This window comes from Malus sylvestris, chromosome 10, assembly GCF_916048215.2.
Source record: "Malus sylvestris chromosome 10, drMalSylv7.2, whole genome shotgun sequence".
NCBI lineage: Eukaryota > Viridiplantae > Streptophyta > Magnoliopsida > Rosales > Rosaceae > Malus > Malus sylvestris.
The window spans coordinates 13,154,402-13,173,429 of record NC_062269.1 but is presented as its reverse complement, the minus strand read 5'-3'; the positions used below and the strand labels follow the sequence as shown (position 1 = coordinate 13,173,429).

The 19,028-nt window shown below is 40.4% G+C and overlaps 1 long non-coding RNA gene across 2 annotated transcripts; it reads right to left on the bottom strand.

Moving 5' to 3' along the window:
* Positions 1-4,396: 4,396 nt before the first annotated feature.
* LOC126584660 (uncharacterized) lies at positions 4,397-8,713 on the bottom strand. 2 transcript variants are annotated; one of them, XR_007610059.1, is made up of 3 exons: positions 8,475-8,713; positions 5,191-5,485; positions 4,397-4,725 (listed from the first exon to the last, which is right to left on the bottom strand). It is a non-coding gene; the product is annotated as an uncharacterized LOC126584660 (long non-coding RNA). The 2 variants fall into 2 exon arrangements; XR_007610058.1 differs by having other exon boundaries at positions 4,397-5,485.
* Positions 8,714-19,028: the final 10,315 nt, after the last annotated feature.

Genomic DNA, 19,028 nt, shown 5'->3' with positions numbered 1-19,028 from the left:
ATAACAAGAGACCTTGCTCCGTACAAAAAAGACTAGGTAACTGTTGTTTATTATTGGTTGTTCCATGCTATGAATCTATTCGTCTCAAAAATTTATTACAGTTATATTAACATTTTCTTTCATTTTTAGCTTCCTTTTTTTTTTTCTGATGATCAAAACTATTTTTTCTGTAGTGACTGCTTCAACCAAAAATCTTTTGCTCATGTGTTAAAGGATGTTGCCATGTGTTATCCAAAACAAACAAGTCTTGGATCACATTTTTTTTGTGTGTAAATAGTTGATCCAAACATGAATTATCGAGGCGGAATACTAGGTTTACCATTTTTGTATACTAATGATAAGGCATTTGATAATGTCTTTTCTGTAAATTATATAAATTTTGACAGCTTTGGAAAAATATTTATTCCATTTTCTGTTTAGTATTTATAACACTTTGCATATTTTCATGTTAAAAATATAATCTATAATTATATTTTCGCACCTGCAACAACATGCGCGTAAAATTTGCCAGTTATTTGTAAAAGTGCAAATGTTTTTGGGTCAGTTCTGTGCACATGGCTTAAGTGTCGTGTGGTAATAAAGTTTCAAAGGTGTTTTACTTTGCAGAAAGCATGGGGTAATGCTAAAATAATGGTGTTGGAATTACAATGAGGTAAGAAGCCTAGATAGGCTAGGCTTTTGGTCATGATGGGATAAGTCAGGATGGACTATTATCTTGTTTGAAAAGTCAGTCATTTGGATAATAGGCTTTAGCCTATAGATGAAATAAGGAAATAATGATGTGATGTGACAGGAGGTTGCCATGCATGCAGATAAATTTTTAGCTGTGACGGGAACACAAGTGGTACATCACGTGTTTTAATAAGAATGTTGAGAAAGTTTAATTTTTAAGTTATTAACTTTTTAGCATACATATCCCACCATTTATTTAGTGATACGTGGTGTACCACCCCGTGTACTGGTCATATTGAAAAATCTCTCATGCATGCATGGATAAAGATTATGAAATGATGGTGGGATCGAATATCCTTGGCAGGATGCCAAGAATTTAGTCAAATGGCATCACATGCAAGTTTTGGAGATAAAGTCACAGTACATCAAGTTGCTGCAAATGAACACATGGCTCCAGTTTGCATGAGATGATTATTTAGGGTTGAGCTTTGAGTTAACTAAATGTGTTAGGATGAGATAAAGATAAGTCAAACGACTAAAACATGGGTTTTGGCCTGCTTAACGTAAATTTCTTTGTGAGTTTGAAATGCAATTGGATTCTGCAACAATGTTAGCCGCCGAAGCCAGTGTAGCAGCTCTATAAATACGGAGTGGCAGGCAATTGAGAAGCCCTTCCAATTCAACACACAAATTGTCCTGCGCAAAGCTTCTCAACAACCCTAAGAATTTTATCTTTCTCCCCTTTTTTCACACCGACACATCTACAGTTTGGATAAACAGCAATGTGAAGGCAACTGGCAACATCTTCAGTTTGGATAGACAGCATTGGAGCCGTAGAATCAGCCGACTGAGGAGCACCTTTAGTTTGAATAAACAGCACTGCTTCGAGACCGACTGGTTATTTATCCAAGTCTCGGTCAACAAGGATTTCCGAGTTCTTGTTGGTAGAGGTCATCTCATTAGCTTTCTTGACGAAGTGAGGTGTTACCAGATTACTACATTCTGCACATTGGAAACCGAATTTGATATTGAACTTCGCAAAACTAGCAGCCTTGTCTTTAGTCTCTAGAATCCGAAAGCCAAGATGTGTTCCTTCTTCCTCATGACGATCTTCAAGGTTTTTGCCAATTTTCTCTACAAACCCTAGCTCACAAAGATGGCTACCTCTGCTTCTCCCTCCTCCAATTCGACTTCTCAAATTCATCATTCTCTGCTCATGAATTCGAGCCCCAATTCCTCAATTTCTTCCATCACAATCCAAAATATTGGATCTCTGGTTCCAATTAAACTTACAACCACAAATTGCCTTACTTGGAGTGCATTGTTCCTTCCGATCTTTTGTCAGTACAATCTCACCGAATTGTTGATTGATTGTTGACTCCTTTGTCCAAATTTATTCTTAATTCTTAATGAAATTGAGCTTCAACACTGAATCCTGAGTTTGTTACTTGTTTAAAAAATGACCAGAATATTCTCATCTAACTTAATTCTACACTCTTTGATTCTCTATTTCCATATGCAATCGGTGTGACTTCGACTCGAGAGCTTTGAGCAAAATTGGAATCGGGACTTGCGACGGCTTCGCAATCACACATTCATAAGCTTTGATCTCTTCACAATATCACGAAAGGTGATTCCACTACTGTACTTTATCTTCAACAAATTGAAGAAATCGTAGATGCTAATACCAGCGCTCGATCTCCGGTTGATGATATTGAGCTCATATCGGTCACTCTTTATGGCCTTCCTCCTGAGTATGAATCATATGTGAATGTGATTCAGTATCGTCTTGGTACTACTACAATTGATGAGCTCTTACTTTTCAACAAGGAAATTCAACTGACAAATTAATAAAAATCTTCTCCATCTTCATCAATCCAAGCTTTCAATTCATCCACTGGCATTCCCTACCCCAACAAATAACTCGAATTCTCAAGCTTTTCAAGCTCATAATGCATCCAATTTCAATCAACACCAAGGTCTTGGCATGGATCGAAACTTCTTAAACCTTATAAATAATTAGAACCGTGGCGTGGATAAAAAAATTTCCAACTATCAAGGCAATAACAATAATCAGCGATATAATTAGACATCAAGTAAAATGTACAATCGTGGTGGACGAGCTGGATTCAACAATTCTTAAAGGCTCTTTGGATCTTGGTCTTTGGTTATCTAAAAGTTGAACACCTCTGAGTATAAATGCCTTTTCAGATGCTGATTGGGCAAGTTGTTCAATTGATAAGAAACCAACAAGAGGATATTGTGTGTTTTTGGGCAACTCTATAATCAATTGGAGTGTCAAGAAACAGCCTACAGTGACTAGATCATCTACTGAGGCAGGGTATAAATCATTAGCAAACATTGTTGCAAAGCTTACTTGGATATGCAGACCTTTAGTTAGTGTTGGCTTGGTCTTTTCTTTTCCTCCTAAGCTCTGGTGTGACAATATTCCAGCAATATCCTTAGCAAAGAACCTAATCTTCCATGCTCAAACCACACACGTGGAGATATACTACCAATATATAAAAGAAAAGGTCATTTCAATGTTGTTTCAATTCAGTTTGTTTGCTCACAAGACCAGATTGCAAACATCTGTACCAATTCATTGTCAAAACCAAGATTTCTTCTTCTCAGACATAAACTTTCACTCAGAGTTCCTAAGTTCAGTTTGAGGGGGGAATATTAAAGACAATTCTCTCATAAAAGATAAAACTTAGCTTAGTTTTTCATTCTGTTAATTTGTTGTAATTGTTTGTTAGGTAACATAACAAACTTAGCCAAACTAACTCAACAAACTAACATAAGCATCCTAAAAGGGTGAGCGCAAAAACCAAGCAAACAAAAAAACCAAAGTAATTATACCCTTGCCATCACCATAACACCACAGATTCTCCATCATCTTGCAGCCTAAATTCTGATTAGACAAATTCCCAGGAAGAGGAAAACACATAGCTTCATCATCCTTGAACCAACACTTGACGATCCGCCACCACACCACGAAAGAAACTGATAGGGATGCCAATGGGAAAATCACATGCATCCATGCCAACAAAGTCACACAAGTAGAAGGTGGTGGTGTAAACACCCGAATCGGAGCTTTATGCACCTTCTGGCAAATCTGCGTCAAAACTTGTTTAGGAGATATAGTTGCATATCAAGATTGGTGTGAAAACAAAGGGGGATGGAGCAATTTTAGGGGATGAGAAAAAAAAACGAGAACATAGTGGAAAGAAATAAGAGAAGTGGGAGAAATTAGTTGTTTCACTACAAGAAAACATGACTTATGTGGCGACAAACATTCATCACATAAACATGAAAATTCATCACATTTGATTATATGTGACAAATCTAACGTCACTATGTGTGTCACCTATACAGCGTCACCTATAGTTTAGTGATGAATTTTTTCATTCGCCACATATTTTTACTATTCGTGACGCCGCATTTGTCACTTAATAACTTTACGTGTGACGAAATAAGCGTCACAAAACACAAAAGTTAGTGACCTATAAGTTCGTCACATAACAAATGTATAAGTGAGGAATTTATCATCACGCAATCTGATCGTAAAATGCTATGGCTGATGATAAGTGAGATTGAATGCGTCACATATTCCTTTGGCATGTGGCACAATTTGTGTCACATGTGTCAAATTCATATACCTATTAGGAGCAATTCATACCCTTCTTTGTCATCTAGAATTAGCACTCATAACAATATGAGGTAATACTTTGGTTAATCACATTTCATTGATCAATAAGTTAGGTAACATCCAATACATACACCAAGTATATCCTAAAAGCTAACATAAGCATCCTAACACCTCTAGACATATTGAGATGCTAACAAGATTCTAAGCCACTAAGTCGATAATAAAACAGGTATAACATGTGCATGTTTGAAACCAACAACAAAATACATAAGTCATCAACCATATCATGGTCTTCAATTCAGCACAAGTATCATTGTCATTTGAAAGATCACTATCACTATGTCAGGTGCTTCTTGAATACTTTCTCCTTTAATTCCATCCTTCTTTTTCTTCATCTTATCCTTACATAATAAAAGAGAAGAAAACATTGGTGTATTTTTGTCTAGACAATAGCAGGTGCATTGAGAATTTGAATAACATTAACAAAAGAGAAGAAAATAAGAATTGAAGAAATAGTTACAGTAAGAAGAATGAAACATAACAGATAAGCCTATCTAAATTACAAAACGAATTTTATATGTGCTTTAATTTCATTACCGAGCCTTCCTTGCATGTTGGATGAAATGGTTTTGCCCCTTGTGGTAATACTTTAATTTGTTTCTTACGATTATATGAATTTTGCTTGAAAACATCCTAGATTAAAATTCCATTAATTAACAAGAAAAATATATCTAGTTTCATACCATAAACTACTTATTCACTATCATTTTAAAGCATTCGACTTTTATAAAGATCAAATTGATATCACTACTAATGAAGGCTAAACTAATATCACTAACTAATGAAGGCTAAAGTGATATCACTACCTCTGGAGATGCTGTTGGTCTGCCCTTGGCTTGCAACCCTTCAGTTGTGCTATCATATCTTTATTCTCCTTTTGCATATTTGATTTCACTAATTTATCGTAGCCTAGTAAGTTATCAAGACTCCAAATGTCAGGACTAGATAATCTACTAACAAAAAAAAATTAACAAAAACTACTTAAAGTATAATTAAACTTCCAAACTAATCTACGATTGCAAGAATATGAACATAAACAGGAACTCCATTTTTGCATAGTACTCTGGTACTCCACGATATTTCAATAATTTCATAAATAACCTACAAGATTTGAAAAAAAATAAAATAGATCAGTAGATGCTTAACCATGGAAAATGACCAAAGCATCAGAACTTTTAACAGAGTCAATAATGATTAAGAGTCGATCATTTCTAGTGTCACTAGTTAGATTGAAAATGGAGAACTTTTAACAGAGTTAATGATGATTAATAGTTAGAAGGCTCATTCAAAAACTGCATCAACTTGGCCACCACGATTCATTTGTTGCGCATTGGGAAAACCAAGTTTCAGTTCTTGCGACAGTATCATTAAATGACAGTCAATAATCAACATTCGCCTTGCATAATATCTTATGAACACGCATGCAGTAAAAACGACTATATATCAATCATCAACACAGGCATTGCATGGTACCACCAAAAATGTCTATAAACCCCCATACCGGTTGTGTTTTGGTCCTCTAAATCGATCTATTAACAAAGAGCAGCCTCCTCATTCTAAAGCTCGGTGGGTATCGGTTTCCCCTCCGCACAGAAAAAAATGTCCCAAAATTGTTACGAATCGAATGACTCCAAAACAAAATTTCTAATAAGAAACAAAGTACACACACATATGTATCTAGAGATAGGAAACCTTCAAGAGCTTCTTTGATTTTGTGCTTTTTCTCATAGGGCAGGAGGCGTTTGCCACTCAAGCTCTTTCTATACAAGTACTTTTTTGTAGAAGATAAATAAAGGCCATCTAAACACGCCAGTGAAAAATGTATCCAAATCACCAAACTGAATGTGTGCAGTGCTAAACATTTCTACAGAGGCTGGGATTAGAATCTAACCAGTTAATGATGAAGGAACTTTCAATAGTTGATTACAACTTTACCTTGTCGTGTGAATAGGCATGCCATCATAGTGTAGTAAAAAAGGAAAGCTGCTCAAATTGATTATCTCATTCAGGAATTCAAAAACAAGAAAATGAGCATTCCTAACTTAGTCCAAATGGCCTCCACTGAAGCCAACTTATTAGACGATGTGGGGTGACTGATGCTGCACAGGACTAATGCTGATATAAGGTGACTGATGCTGCATATTGATGCTGCATAGGACTGATACTGCATATGACTGATGCTGCATAGGGTTTTAGGGTTACTAGACGATATGGGGTGACTGATGCAGCATCAGTCACCCCATATCAGCATCAATCACCTCATATCATCTAATACAACTCAAAATTAAAAATACCACATATGCAAACTCAATTATTTAAAAAAAATTATATTACATTTAGCATAAACAAGAACACGAACATAGACAAAAGGGATAATAAATGACATACTTTAATAAAAATTCACCATTACCAAGCACTTGAAAGTTATAAGTACTTAAAGTGACTTGTGTTATCAAGCTTGAAATTAAAAAGATTATATAGAAATAGAATAATAATGGACAAAAAATGAAAAGACTCACAATCAATTACACAAGGGTATTGCTTGATGTGGTGCAACATGTGAAATGCTTTGGAATTTATACAAGTTAGAAAATAAAATTAAGCTCCTATCACTCTTTGGATACATAAAGCATCTAGTGTGATATTTATGTGCTTGAAAGATCGAATAACTTATAATGAGAGGCTTGAAGCGTTGAATAAATCATGGTTTGTGGTTTTTTGGCTTTTCTTGGGTATTGTTTTTTCTTCTTCTGGATTATCGTCTTCTAATTTTTCTATTATATACTTCTCACTTTTCATCTTATCGGAAGCTTACAAGAAATTTTCACCCCGATGTAAACAAGTGAGTCAGTTGTGCTAGCTAAATTTTGAATAGTAGTGCTTACCATTTGTTTTGCCTTCTCTCCCTTAATGTTACTTTCTACCCGTTATTCTCTGTATTTGGTCCTATAAAAAGTGGGGTTATCTCAGTTCACTATGTTGCAATTGAATGTTAAGAACATAAAACAGATCTCTACGTGCTCATTTTCCATTAGAGTTTTGGGCGTGTATTATTGTGCTGGATAATATGTACACACTTAGTAGTCAGGCCTTAGAATTTTTTGACATAATGCTTGAACGTTCATGGTTACTTTATTCTTTTATATTCAGAAGAATATTCTCCCAAGACCTTGCCTATATTCATATCCTTTGTCAATAGTAGAGATCTTTTAAGTGTTTCTTCCTTCCCTTTTCCCTATTCAAGTCAGTTTAAACGTTTGTGATGATGATAGGCTAGAAATGATGAGAGGCACATTCTAATACTAGTTTGTTTCATCTTTAGAGTTTGGGATATGTGCTGATGCGGTAAAGCTAAAGCTGCTAGAGATGCTATATGTTTATGGGATTTAGCAACTTATGACTTAAGTCTTAGGCTTGTCAAACAAAATGTGTGAGGGGTTCAGTACAGTAAATTAAAGTTCGAATGAATATTTGTAAAGTGGGAAAACAAGTTTGGATGTGAAAAGGGCAGCTTGCTGGAAACCACTTGCTGTCTATTTTCTTGGAGCTATGTGGCTATTTTAAAATTGGTGGACCAGACACTGACCAAAATTCCTTGGGCCCTCATCTCACCACCCATGGTAAATGACCAAGAGAGTTTATTTTAGTTTAGTCAGTTTTCTTGGATTTAAAGACACAAAACATGATTGAAGCATTGAGGTGGAAGTTATTCTGTCGAAGCAAAATGTCCACATTTATAGATCTACCTTAGGATTCAAGACAAATAATCTAATCTGGCAGTACATTTGAATCCTTTTGTGAACATTCTGTCATAGAAATTATGGAGATATAATCATGTCTGGATTTTTGAGATTGCAGTTTCCCAAAAATCAAACTTCAAAGTAATTAAAATTTAGAAAGTGGATTAATCATCCTTAAACCCAGGCAACCAAGAAAAAAATTACAAACCTAACTAAGATTCTCAACCAAATTCATTACATAAAATAACTTAAAATTACAGTGATAGAACAAATCTAAGAAAAGCACCATAAAGTTGAGACTAACAAAAAGCTAAAGGGAAAAGGATAGGATCTAGAGATTGAGAACATACCCAAAGTTTTGGAGAACAAAAGCAGAAAAACCCTCTGTATTGGGGATTTCAGAGCTTGAATGCTCGAGCACTTCGACGGTGACGGAAAGCAGACGAGCGAGTGGCTAAGGGAGGGAGACGAAGGAGAGGTTGTGGTCACCGTCACTGCAACCACCAGGTGGTTGGTCGTCAGAGTGAAGGCGAGGGAGTAGAACGAAGGCGTGCTGAAGATGGGATGGGTGAGAACAAAGTGAAATAGGTTTTACAATTTAGGGGTTTTGTAATTACTTTCAATATTTTTTTTAATTTTTTTTACTTTAATGTTATATGTGAGGAATGGTCAGGTGGCCTTCTCTTTCGTTATGTGATGAATGTTAAATTTCGTCACATATTCACATTTCATTGGGCGGCAAACTTTCCTGCTCACTTATTTGTGACGAATCTAAAAGTAGAAGTGATGCAAAATATTTTGGTGTCCTATGAAAATCTTAATGTGACAATTTTCAAAAAAGCGTCACCTATTTTACGCAAATGTGATGAATTTGCACGTACCACAAAAAATTCCGTCACTTAATCCATGTTTTCTTGTAGTGTTTGAAACATGGATGAAGGGGAGGAAGGACAGATAATTTGAAGATCAGGGTTTAGAATTGCAAGGTAAAACAACAATAGATGGGATGGAGGATCAAAAAATAGCATGGGAAATATAAACAAAATAGATGGGAAACGAACTAGAGGTTGCCATCGACGTCGGCCACAGCTAGGGACGACGGTTAAACGAAAATCAGATCGGGAAAGCCCACACACAAACAATGCAAAAAGTTCTCATAGAGAGAAAAGAACTCTCACCAAAACGGGAGAAAGTAAGGTTATGATTTTTTATCAATGAAAGTATAATTTCTCAATATTCTTGTTTGCCAACGAAGGGATCACTTAACATATCACTTGATAGGAAAATTAATGGAAGTATATGAAAGTGAGAAAAAAAAAATAAGTATAATAAAGTGCGATTTTGGTAAAACTTAAGGATAGTAAAGTGAAAATTATCAAAAAAATAAAAATAAAAAACTATAGTGTCCAAATTATGGATGTCGTTGATGAAAGACTACCAATGGCATGCAATTTGGGTGCCCTAAAAAGTATGCTAATCGTTTACATATTATTAAAACATATATTGGAAATTAAATTCAGAGGTGGTTACAACTAATGTGCCATGAAAATGATGTCAAGCGATGGACCACTAATCTATCAGGTTGATGACGAAAATGGGTAACACAATATCGATATACAATAATTGTTTTTGTAGAAATTGGAACTTGGATTTAGAGCACCTGAAATCATCATGTACTTGCTGGTATATGGTTGTAGACATCGAAATTTCGGTAAAATAAATGTTGATCAATAATTAAAATTTCAATGTTTATGTGTCACATAAATTTTACACATAGCATGTGACTAAACGAAAAATAAAAATAAATCGGAAAATTCATCAAACAGGACACGTGTCAACACCTGGCAGAAATGATTTATTTCATCTAATTATTTAAATCCAAAAAATCACGTTTTGGAATTCTAAAAATAGGAGGCCAAGGCATTCATTTTGGGGAGACCAATTCATAACCAATTCACCTCACACCAAAACCTTGAAGCTTTGAAACTCCAAAGCTCCCAAGCAAATCCCGAAGGATCAAGAAAGCTCTCTTCGTTCTTCGTCAAATCCTCATTCGAAATCAAGCCCCAATGGCCCCTTGAAGAACTTCCACTAATTCAAGATCAAGCCCCGACGGCCCTTGAAGAAAGTGTTCATCATCCATCATTCGTTCATCCCTATATCAAGCCCCGACGGCCCTTTGGATCAATGACGTCAACAAATCCGCACAATTGTTTATCCCAAGATCAAGCCCCGACGGCCCTTTGGATCAACAACATCAAATCTACCCATTACAAAGATAGAATCAGATGCTAAATTTGTAGAAGAGATTGTAACCCCTAAATCATTAATACAAATATTATTTTGTACACGTGTTCTTGTCTCGTTCATCGCAGGAATTTCCGTGTTTACAAATTTGGCACGCCCGGTGGGACCATCTCTACCTCTCATCTCTATCTTTGAATCAGCAAAAAGCACAAATGGCATCAAAGAAGGCTCAAGTTATTCTCGCAGCCAATGCAAGGAACAAGAACGTTATCACCGTAGGCGGTGTTACTTCGGGCGTCATAACTCGAAGCAAGGCAAGAGCTCTTTCTGCCGCATCTTCCACCCCTGCATCAACTCCGCCGAAGGAACAAGAGCACCTGAGGCATGAACCTTTGATCACCCTGGCTTCGCTAAAGGCGCCAAGGAAGGAAAGCCCAAGGAAGTACTCTGGTTTCATGCTTTCCGATGCCGACACAAGTGGCAACTCAGCCATGCAAGTCATGACTACTGGAGCGACTTCAATCGATGAGCAGCTGGCTCATATGAATGAAGCAATTGCAAGGCTAACACGGATTGTGGAAGAAAAAGACCAGCAAATCGCCACACTCGTCAACCAACTAGATGTAAAGCCCAACGTGAAAATCGAGCAAGGGGATGGTTCAGTAAAGAAGGAAAACGACGAGGATGAAGAGCCTTCGGTGGAGAAAATCGATGTGAAGCCGGAGCCAGGCCAAGCAGAGGCACTCATGGGATCTCTCTCTATCCAACAACTGCAAGAGATGATCGCCAGCACCATCAAGGCACAGTACGAAGGAAGTTCACATGACTTCGTACTATACTCAAAACCCTACTCCAAGAAAATTGACGCTTTGAAGATGCCAAGGGGTTATCAGCCACCAAAGTTTATGCAATTCGATGGAAAGGGAAACCCGAAGCAACATGTCGCCCATTTCATTGAGACTTGCAACAATACGGGGACAGAAGGGGATTACCTCGCTAAGCAGTTTGTACGCTCGCTGAAAGGAAATGCCTTTGAGTGGTACACGGACCTAGAGCCTGAGTCCATCAACAGTTGGGAGCAATTAGAAAAGGAATTCCTCAACCGCTTCTACAGCACTCGCCACACTGTGAGCATGCTAGAGCTGACAAACACAAAGCAATACAGGGATGAGCCAGTCGTGGACTACATCAACCGATGGCGCAATCTAAGCCTCGACTGCAAGGACAGGCTCTCAGAGATCTCTTCGATCGAGATGTGCGTCCAAGGCATGCAATGGGGGTTACACTATATCCTTCAAGGCATCAAACCACAGACATTTGAAGAGTTAGCCACCCATGCCCACGACATGGAGCTAAGTATTGCCCATCACGGGAAGAAAGAACCGATCATCGACTTCAAGAAGGATAAGGTGTTATCCTCAAATGTAGACAAGACTGGGAAGAAACCCCCCAAGGAAGCGTTCACCGTCAGCACTGCTGCCGTCAAGACCGCCTCTGCGCCTATCAAGATCTCCTCCAAAACCAAAGCAAATGAGATAAAGAAAAGTGAGCCTCCTCGCACCCAAGAAAGGTACAAAAGTACCTTGAGGGAATTGGAGAAAAAGGTATACCTTTTTCCTGACTCAGACATGGATGCAATGTTAGACGACTTGCTAGAAAAGAAGGTAATCGAGCTACCCGAATGCAAGCGGCCTGAAGAAATGAATCGCATAAACGATCCTAAATACTACAAGTACCATCGAATCGTGAGCCATCCTGTGGGTAAATGCTTTGTCCTCAAATAGCTCATCATGAAGCTAGCACAACAAGGGCGAATCGAGCTCGACCTCGAAGACATGGCCGCGACACATACTACTACAATTGCATTTGGATCTTTCGATCCCGTGCCTCTCCAAGCAGTACCTGACCATTCCTATCAATGCTCAAGTTGCACGATACCTTTTTCGCAACCATCGCTGGGGGCAAACGAACAAGATGCACATACCGATGATGAAGAAGGATGGACATTGGTGACCTACAAAAAAACAAGGAAACCAAAACCACAAGCCACAAGACAAAAGGTGGAACAAGTGAGAAAGTACCATCGCCGCAACAGTAGGAAGCCCAAAAGAAACGTAAAAGTTGATAAGCCAACGTATGTTGGGGAACCTATGGAGCAAGAGCCACGCTTTCCTGTCTCCTTGCACGAGTACTTCCCGAATGACTTCTTCCAACAGTGCACTATCGTTGCATGCCACATGGTCGAAGTAGAAATAGAAGAACCTTCAAAAGGCAAAGATATCACCACTGAGGGAGAAAAAACTCTCACGCTCGAAGAAGGTCTGCCAACACACTTTAGTATTGAGGAAGCGCTACGATTACCAAAGAAGATGCGATTAGCATTAGCAGCGGTCTTGGAAAGTCCCAATGACCACGAAGTGCAAGAAAGCAAGAACAAAGGCTTGAAGCTTCGACCACATGAATGTGCCACATGCTGTGCCATCGAGGACGCAATCCATTTCACCGACGAAGACTTGCTGCTAGGATCCAAGCCTCACAATCGTCCTCTCTTCGTCTTTGGGTACGTAAGGGAGCACAAAGTCAACCGCATGCTTGTGGATGGTGGATCAGCCATAAACATCATGCCAAAGTCAACAATGACTACAATCGGCATCAAGGCGGATGAACTGTCCCTAAGTCATCTACTAATCCAAGGTTTTAATCAAGGAGGACAAAGAGCGATGGGCATGATCCGAGTGGAGATGATTATTGGTGAACTCAAGTCAAGCACGATATTCCACGTGATTGATGCAAGAACTTCCTACGGCTTGCTCTTAGGAAGGCCTTGGATCCATGCAAATGGAGTAGTACCGTCCACCCTTCACCAATGCTTAAAATTCTACCGAGAATGAGCGAAGGTGATCTATGGCGACACCAAACCATTCACCGAAGCTGAATCACATTTCGCAGATGCCAAGTTCTACATGGATGAAGACATGGTGCCCGAAGCTCTTCCAAAAGAGATCAAATCCACGGGCAAAGCAACACCTAAAAAGCAGGAGTGGCAAGCCATGCCCAAGAAGCAAGAAGAAGAAGCCATGTCGTCTTCAAGCAAGAACGATGATGAGCTTGCTAAACCTGCAACAACCAAAGGGAATAGGACGCCCTCAAATGGACTAAACACACCCGTTTTCCGATACATCCTGATGTCAAGAAGAAAGAATGGTCAATCCCCATTCGAAACTGAAGCAAGCAAAGCCGATGCACAACGGTACATGGATAATGTAAAGTTGCTCAAGACGAATGCAGTTTTACCTCTGACACAGCTAAGCAACGCTAAGGTTGCAAGATTACCACAAAGCTTCGTAAAAGCTCTACCAAAGGGGGTGGAACCAAGCTTTCTCCCAGCCAAGAGGACCGAAGAAGGTTTTGATCCAAACGCCTACAAACTCATGTCAAAAGCTGGGTACGACTTCGCCTCTTCTTCGAATCCTAGAAAGAAGGTTTCAAACACCGTCAACAATAAAGAACGTGACCTCATTGAAACTCAAAAGAAGTTGAAGAAGCATGGTTACGGAGTTAACAACAACAAAGCTGGACTTGGCTTCACACCAAATGCACCCGTGAAGATTTCAAGCAAAGCGAAAAATGCTAGCACTCAACACATTAGCGTGAGCATTGAACAAGATCGAGAGGAGCCTAAATCCGCCCCTCAAACGCCAATCTTAGTTAGGATGAATCGTTCAAGACCCAGAACGTCAGCCCTTGATCACATTGGTGGTCAAAATCAAACCTCTGTCTTCAAGAGGCTTAACAAGCCAACATCCCGAAGCTCTATTTTTGAAAGGTTGTCAAAACCTAGGAAGCAAAGCAACACGACTAGCTCTCTTCCTCGTCAGTCAGCTTTGGAAAGACTTGAAGACAACATGAAGTTTTCTGGAAATAGGGAAACAACGTCAAAGGAAGAAAAGCTCTACAGGCTAGCAAAAAAAGGCGATATTCGAAGCTCAATTCGTTCAAGGATGAAGCGTCAAGCAATCTTGGAGGTTGACGCAAATGGACCACTGATTGTAAGAAGGCGCACCATCATCCATACTGGACAATCTGCATATCAACAAACCCAAGAGGATGACACTAAAGAGGAAGTCCAAGATGTCTTCCACATCACGATCCAAGAAGGCAAAGAAGACGAAACCCCTGAAGAAGATGTCACTGCTGCACCACCACAACTTGAGAATGGGGGGCAAGCCACGGTTGACGATCTTAAGGAGCTCAACTTGGGCACAAAAGATGAGCAAAAACCTATCTTTGTAAGTGCACTGCTAAGAGCAGACGAGATAGAGGAGTACTACCAACTGCTATCAGAGTACAAAGACGTATTTGCCTAGACTTACAAAGAAATGCCCGGCCTTGACCCTATCATCGCTGTACATCATCTTGCAGTCAAGCCTGGAACACGACCAATAAAGCAAACTCAAAGGCGCTATCGATCTGAGCTCATTCCACAAATCGAGGCAGAGATTGACAAGCTAATCGAAGCAGGATTCATTCGAGAGGTGCAATACCCCAAGTGGATCTCCAACATCGTCATCGTCCTTAAGAAATCTGGACAAATACGTGTTTGCGTAGACTTCCGAGACCTCAACGACGCTTGTCCGAATGACGACTTCCCCTTGCCAATCATCGAAATCATGGTGGACGCAACCACTGGCCACGAGGCATTGTCATTCATGGACGGCTCTTCTGGATACAATCAAATTCGTATGGCTCTCGAAGACGAGGAACTAACAGCATTCCGTACTCCAAAAGGTATCTACTGTTACAAGGTGATGCCCTTTGGTCTAAAGAACGCTGGAGCTACATATCAACGCGCAATGCAGAAAATCTTCAATGACATGCTACACAAGAACGTAGAATGTTATGTGGACGATGTGGTGGTCAAAACAAAGAAAAGATCAGATCACTTGAAGGATTTGCGAGTAGTGTTCGAAAGGTTGCGAAAATGCAACCTCAAGATGAACCCCTTAAAATGTGCGTTTGGCGTCACCTCTGGAAAGTTCATCGGCTTCATTGTCAAGCACCGTGGTATTGAAGTGGACCAATCAAAAATCAAGGCCATTCAAAGCATGCCTGAGCCAAGAAACCTGCACGAGCTGAAAAGTCTACAAGGACGGCTAGCCTTCATCAGACGCTTCATCTCTAACCTTGCAGGGCGTTGTCAACCGTTCAGCCGACTCATGAAGAAGGATGTTCCGTTTGTATGGGACGAAGCATGCCACAATGCTTTTGAAAGCATAAAAAAGTATTTGTCAAGTCCACCTGTCTTGGGGGCGCCTGTGCCCGGGAAACCACTCATATTATACATCGTCGCTCAGGAAAGTTCAGTTGGAGCACTCTTGGCGCAAGAGAATGAATCCCAGAAAGAATGAGCGCTTTACTACCTCAGCCGAACCCTCACCGGCGCCGAGTTGAACTACTCCCCAATAGAAAAGATGTGCCTTGCCTTGGTGTGCGCCATCCAGAAACTCAGGCATTACATGCATGCTTACACCATCCACTTGGTTGCAAAAGCTGACCCGGTCAAATACGTCATGTCCAAACCCGTCTTGATAGGGCAACTCGCTAAATGGGCGCTGCTTCTTAACCAATATGAGATCATATACGTCCCAGCTAAAGCCGTAAAGGGACAAGCGCTGGCAGACTTTCTTGCCGATCACCCAATCCCAGCTGATTGGAAAATCTCAGACGACTTGCCTGACGAGGAAGTGTTCTACATCGACATCTTCCCGACATGGACGATGTTCTTCAACGGATCTGCACGAGCAGACGGAGCAGGGGCAAGAGTAGTATTCATGTAGCCGCAAAGGCATATATTACCTTATTCCTTTCAACTAAGCGAATTATGCTCCAATAATGTCGCTGAGTACCAAGCACTGATCATCGGACTCCAAATGGCGATCAATATGGGAATCACAGCCCTTGAGATATTTGGCGACTCCAAGCTCATAATCAATCAACTCTTAACTGAATATGAGGTGAAGAAAGATGATCTCATCCCATACTTCCGGCTGGCAACTCAACTACTACAAGAGTTTGAGACTGTGACACTAGAGCATGTGCCAAGAAAAGAAAATCAAATGGCAGACGCTCTTGCCAACCTAGCCTCAAGCATGACATTAGGAGAAGACGAAGCTGCAGACGTGCTAGTCTGCCAAAGATGGGTGATCCCCCTCGTCACTGAAATGCTACTAGATGATACAAATGTCATCTCAGTACTTCCAGTCGATGTTGAAGAGTGGAGACAACCGCTGATCGATTACTTAGAGCATGGAAAACTTCCAGATGATCCTAAACACCGCTCTGAAATACGTCGACGAGCACCTCACTTCCTCTATTACAAAGAAACACTCTATCGACGCTCTTTCGAAGGAGTACTTCTGAGATGCCTAGGTGAGGAAGAAGTTAATCAAGCCATGGAAGAAGCACACTCAGGCGTATGCGGGGCGCATCAATCTGGACCAAAGCTACATTTCCAGCTCAAAAGAATGGGTTACTACTGGCCAAGCATGGTGAAGGACTGCCTGGAACATGCCAAAAGGTGCCAAGCCTGCCAATTCCACACCAACTTCATACACCAACCACTTGAGCCATTACACCCTACAACCGCTTCATGGCCATTTGATGCATGGGGATTGGACGTCGTAGGACCAATTACTCCGAAATCATCTGCAGGAGAAGCTTACATCCTAGCTGTAACAGATTACTTCTCCAAGTGGGCTGAAGCCATACCCCTAAGGGAAGTAAAGAAGGAAACTGTCGTCCGTTTCATCAAGGAGCACATCATCCACCGATATGGGGTGCCTCGCTACATCATCACTGACAACGGAAAGCAATTCTCCAACCGACTCGTGGATGAGCTATGTGAGAAATACAAGTTCAAGCAGCACAAGTCTTCCATGTATCATGCCCCGGCCAACGGTCTTGCAGAAGCATTCAACAAAACATTGTGCAATCTCTAAAAGAAGGTGATCGGTCGAACAAAGAGAGACTGGCATGAAAGAATAAGCGAAGCACTTTGGGCATATCGGACGACACATAGGACTCATACCCAAGCTACGCCTTATTCTCTTGTATATGGCGTGGAAGCTGTTCTACCGCTCGAAAGTCAAATCCCCTCACTGAGAATAGCTATACAAGAAGGTTTGACTGAGAAGGAGAATGCAAAGTTGCGCCTTCAAGAGTTGGAAGCACTCGACGAAAGAAGGCTCGAAGCTCAACAACACTTGGAATGCTACCAAGCACGGCTATCCAAGGCATTCAACAAGAAGGTCCGCCCAAGGTCTTTCCAAACTGGAGATCTCGTCCTCGCATTGCGTAGGCCTATCATCACAACTCACTAGACGAAAAGCAAGTTCACATCAAAGTGGGATGGACCATACGTAATACAAGAGGTTTACACCAACGGCGCCTACTTAATCATGGCAGAAGACGGCTTGAAGATTGGCCCTATCAATGGAAGATTCTTGAAACGCTACTACCCCTAAAAGGTGACAACCAAAGCTCATGGCCCGCAAGAGCATAAACTGTGTACGGCAAAATCATCAGAAAAAAAAAATGCATTTGAACTACGTTATGACTTAATCTCTCCTCAACAGAGGGTACGTAGGCAACTTGAAACGTCAAAACTTCAAGTACAGTCACACCATCTAAAAAAAAAAAACACTTTAAAGAATGAAGAGCAAATTCAAGAATGTAAATACTTTATTTCTTTGAAAGAAGGAGTCGGCTTCAAAAGCCATATTACAAAAAAAAAAAAAAAAAAAAAAAAAGATACTACTTGAAAACTATGTCCCCAAAACTACGAAGACGATCTTCAAGCAAGCTTTCCAAAGTCTTCAAAGTCTCTGCCTCGGTGGGAGACAAGATGGGCAACTCCATAGTCATGCATTTCTCTCGTTCTAGGCGTGAAATCTCCTCCTGGTACTGAGAAAATGTAGTTCCTTGCTCCACGAGAACACTTTCAAGTTGCGATGCTTCGATTACCAACTGCTCTCTCTCTCTCGCCAACGTATCTAGACGCACCTGGACATAAGATAAAGAAGTCTCTGTAACTTGATAATCTCCCAAAGCAGCTTGCTGAGAAGACTGGACTTGAGCCAGTGATGAGTTTATTATTGCTAGCTGGTGAGCTCTAGCATCTGGACTCAACTTCTCCAAGGAAATGGCACGCAAAGAAGAATACTCAGTCGAGGCGGCCATAAGCTCGACAATCTTGATCTTCAATGATGAAGAGTCAATGTTAAGGTTGTCAATAACAGAAACAAGCTTCGACAAATCCTTATTAAGCAAAATAAGGTCTTCCAACGGGCACTTAGAAATCCTCTCCTCTATATGGCTCTTGACATCCATTGCCGCACTGAGACTGATGCGATGGATGACTTGCTCAGTACCGCTAAGGTTCGGCCCTCTCAAAGAGATCTCAGAGCTAGCTGGCAAAGGTGTTGGACACATGACGGGTTCTTGCATACCTTCACCTACACATGGCAAACTTGGGAAGTTCGGCGGATTTGGAACAAGCTCTGCACCAGGCGGATCCCCGATCTCCCTGTCTGTAGGTAGTTTGCCCGCAAATAGCATCTCCGTATAGGAATAAATATCTGCAGTTGCCAAATCAAAAA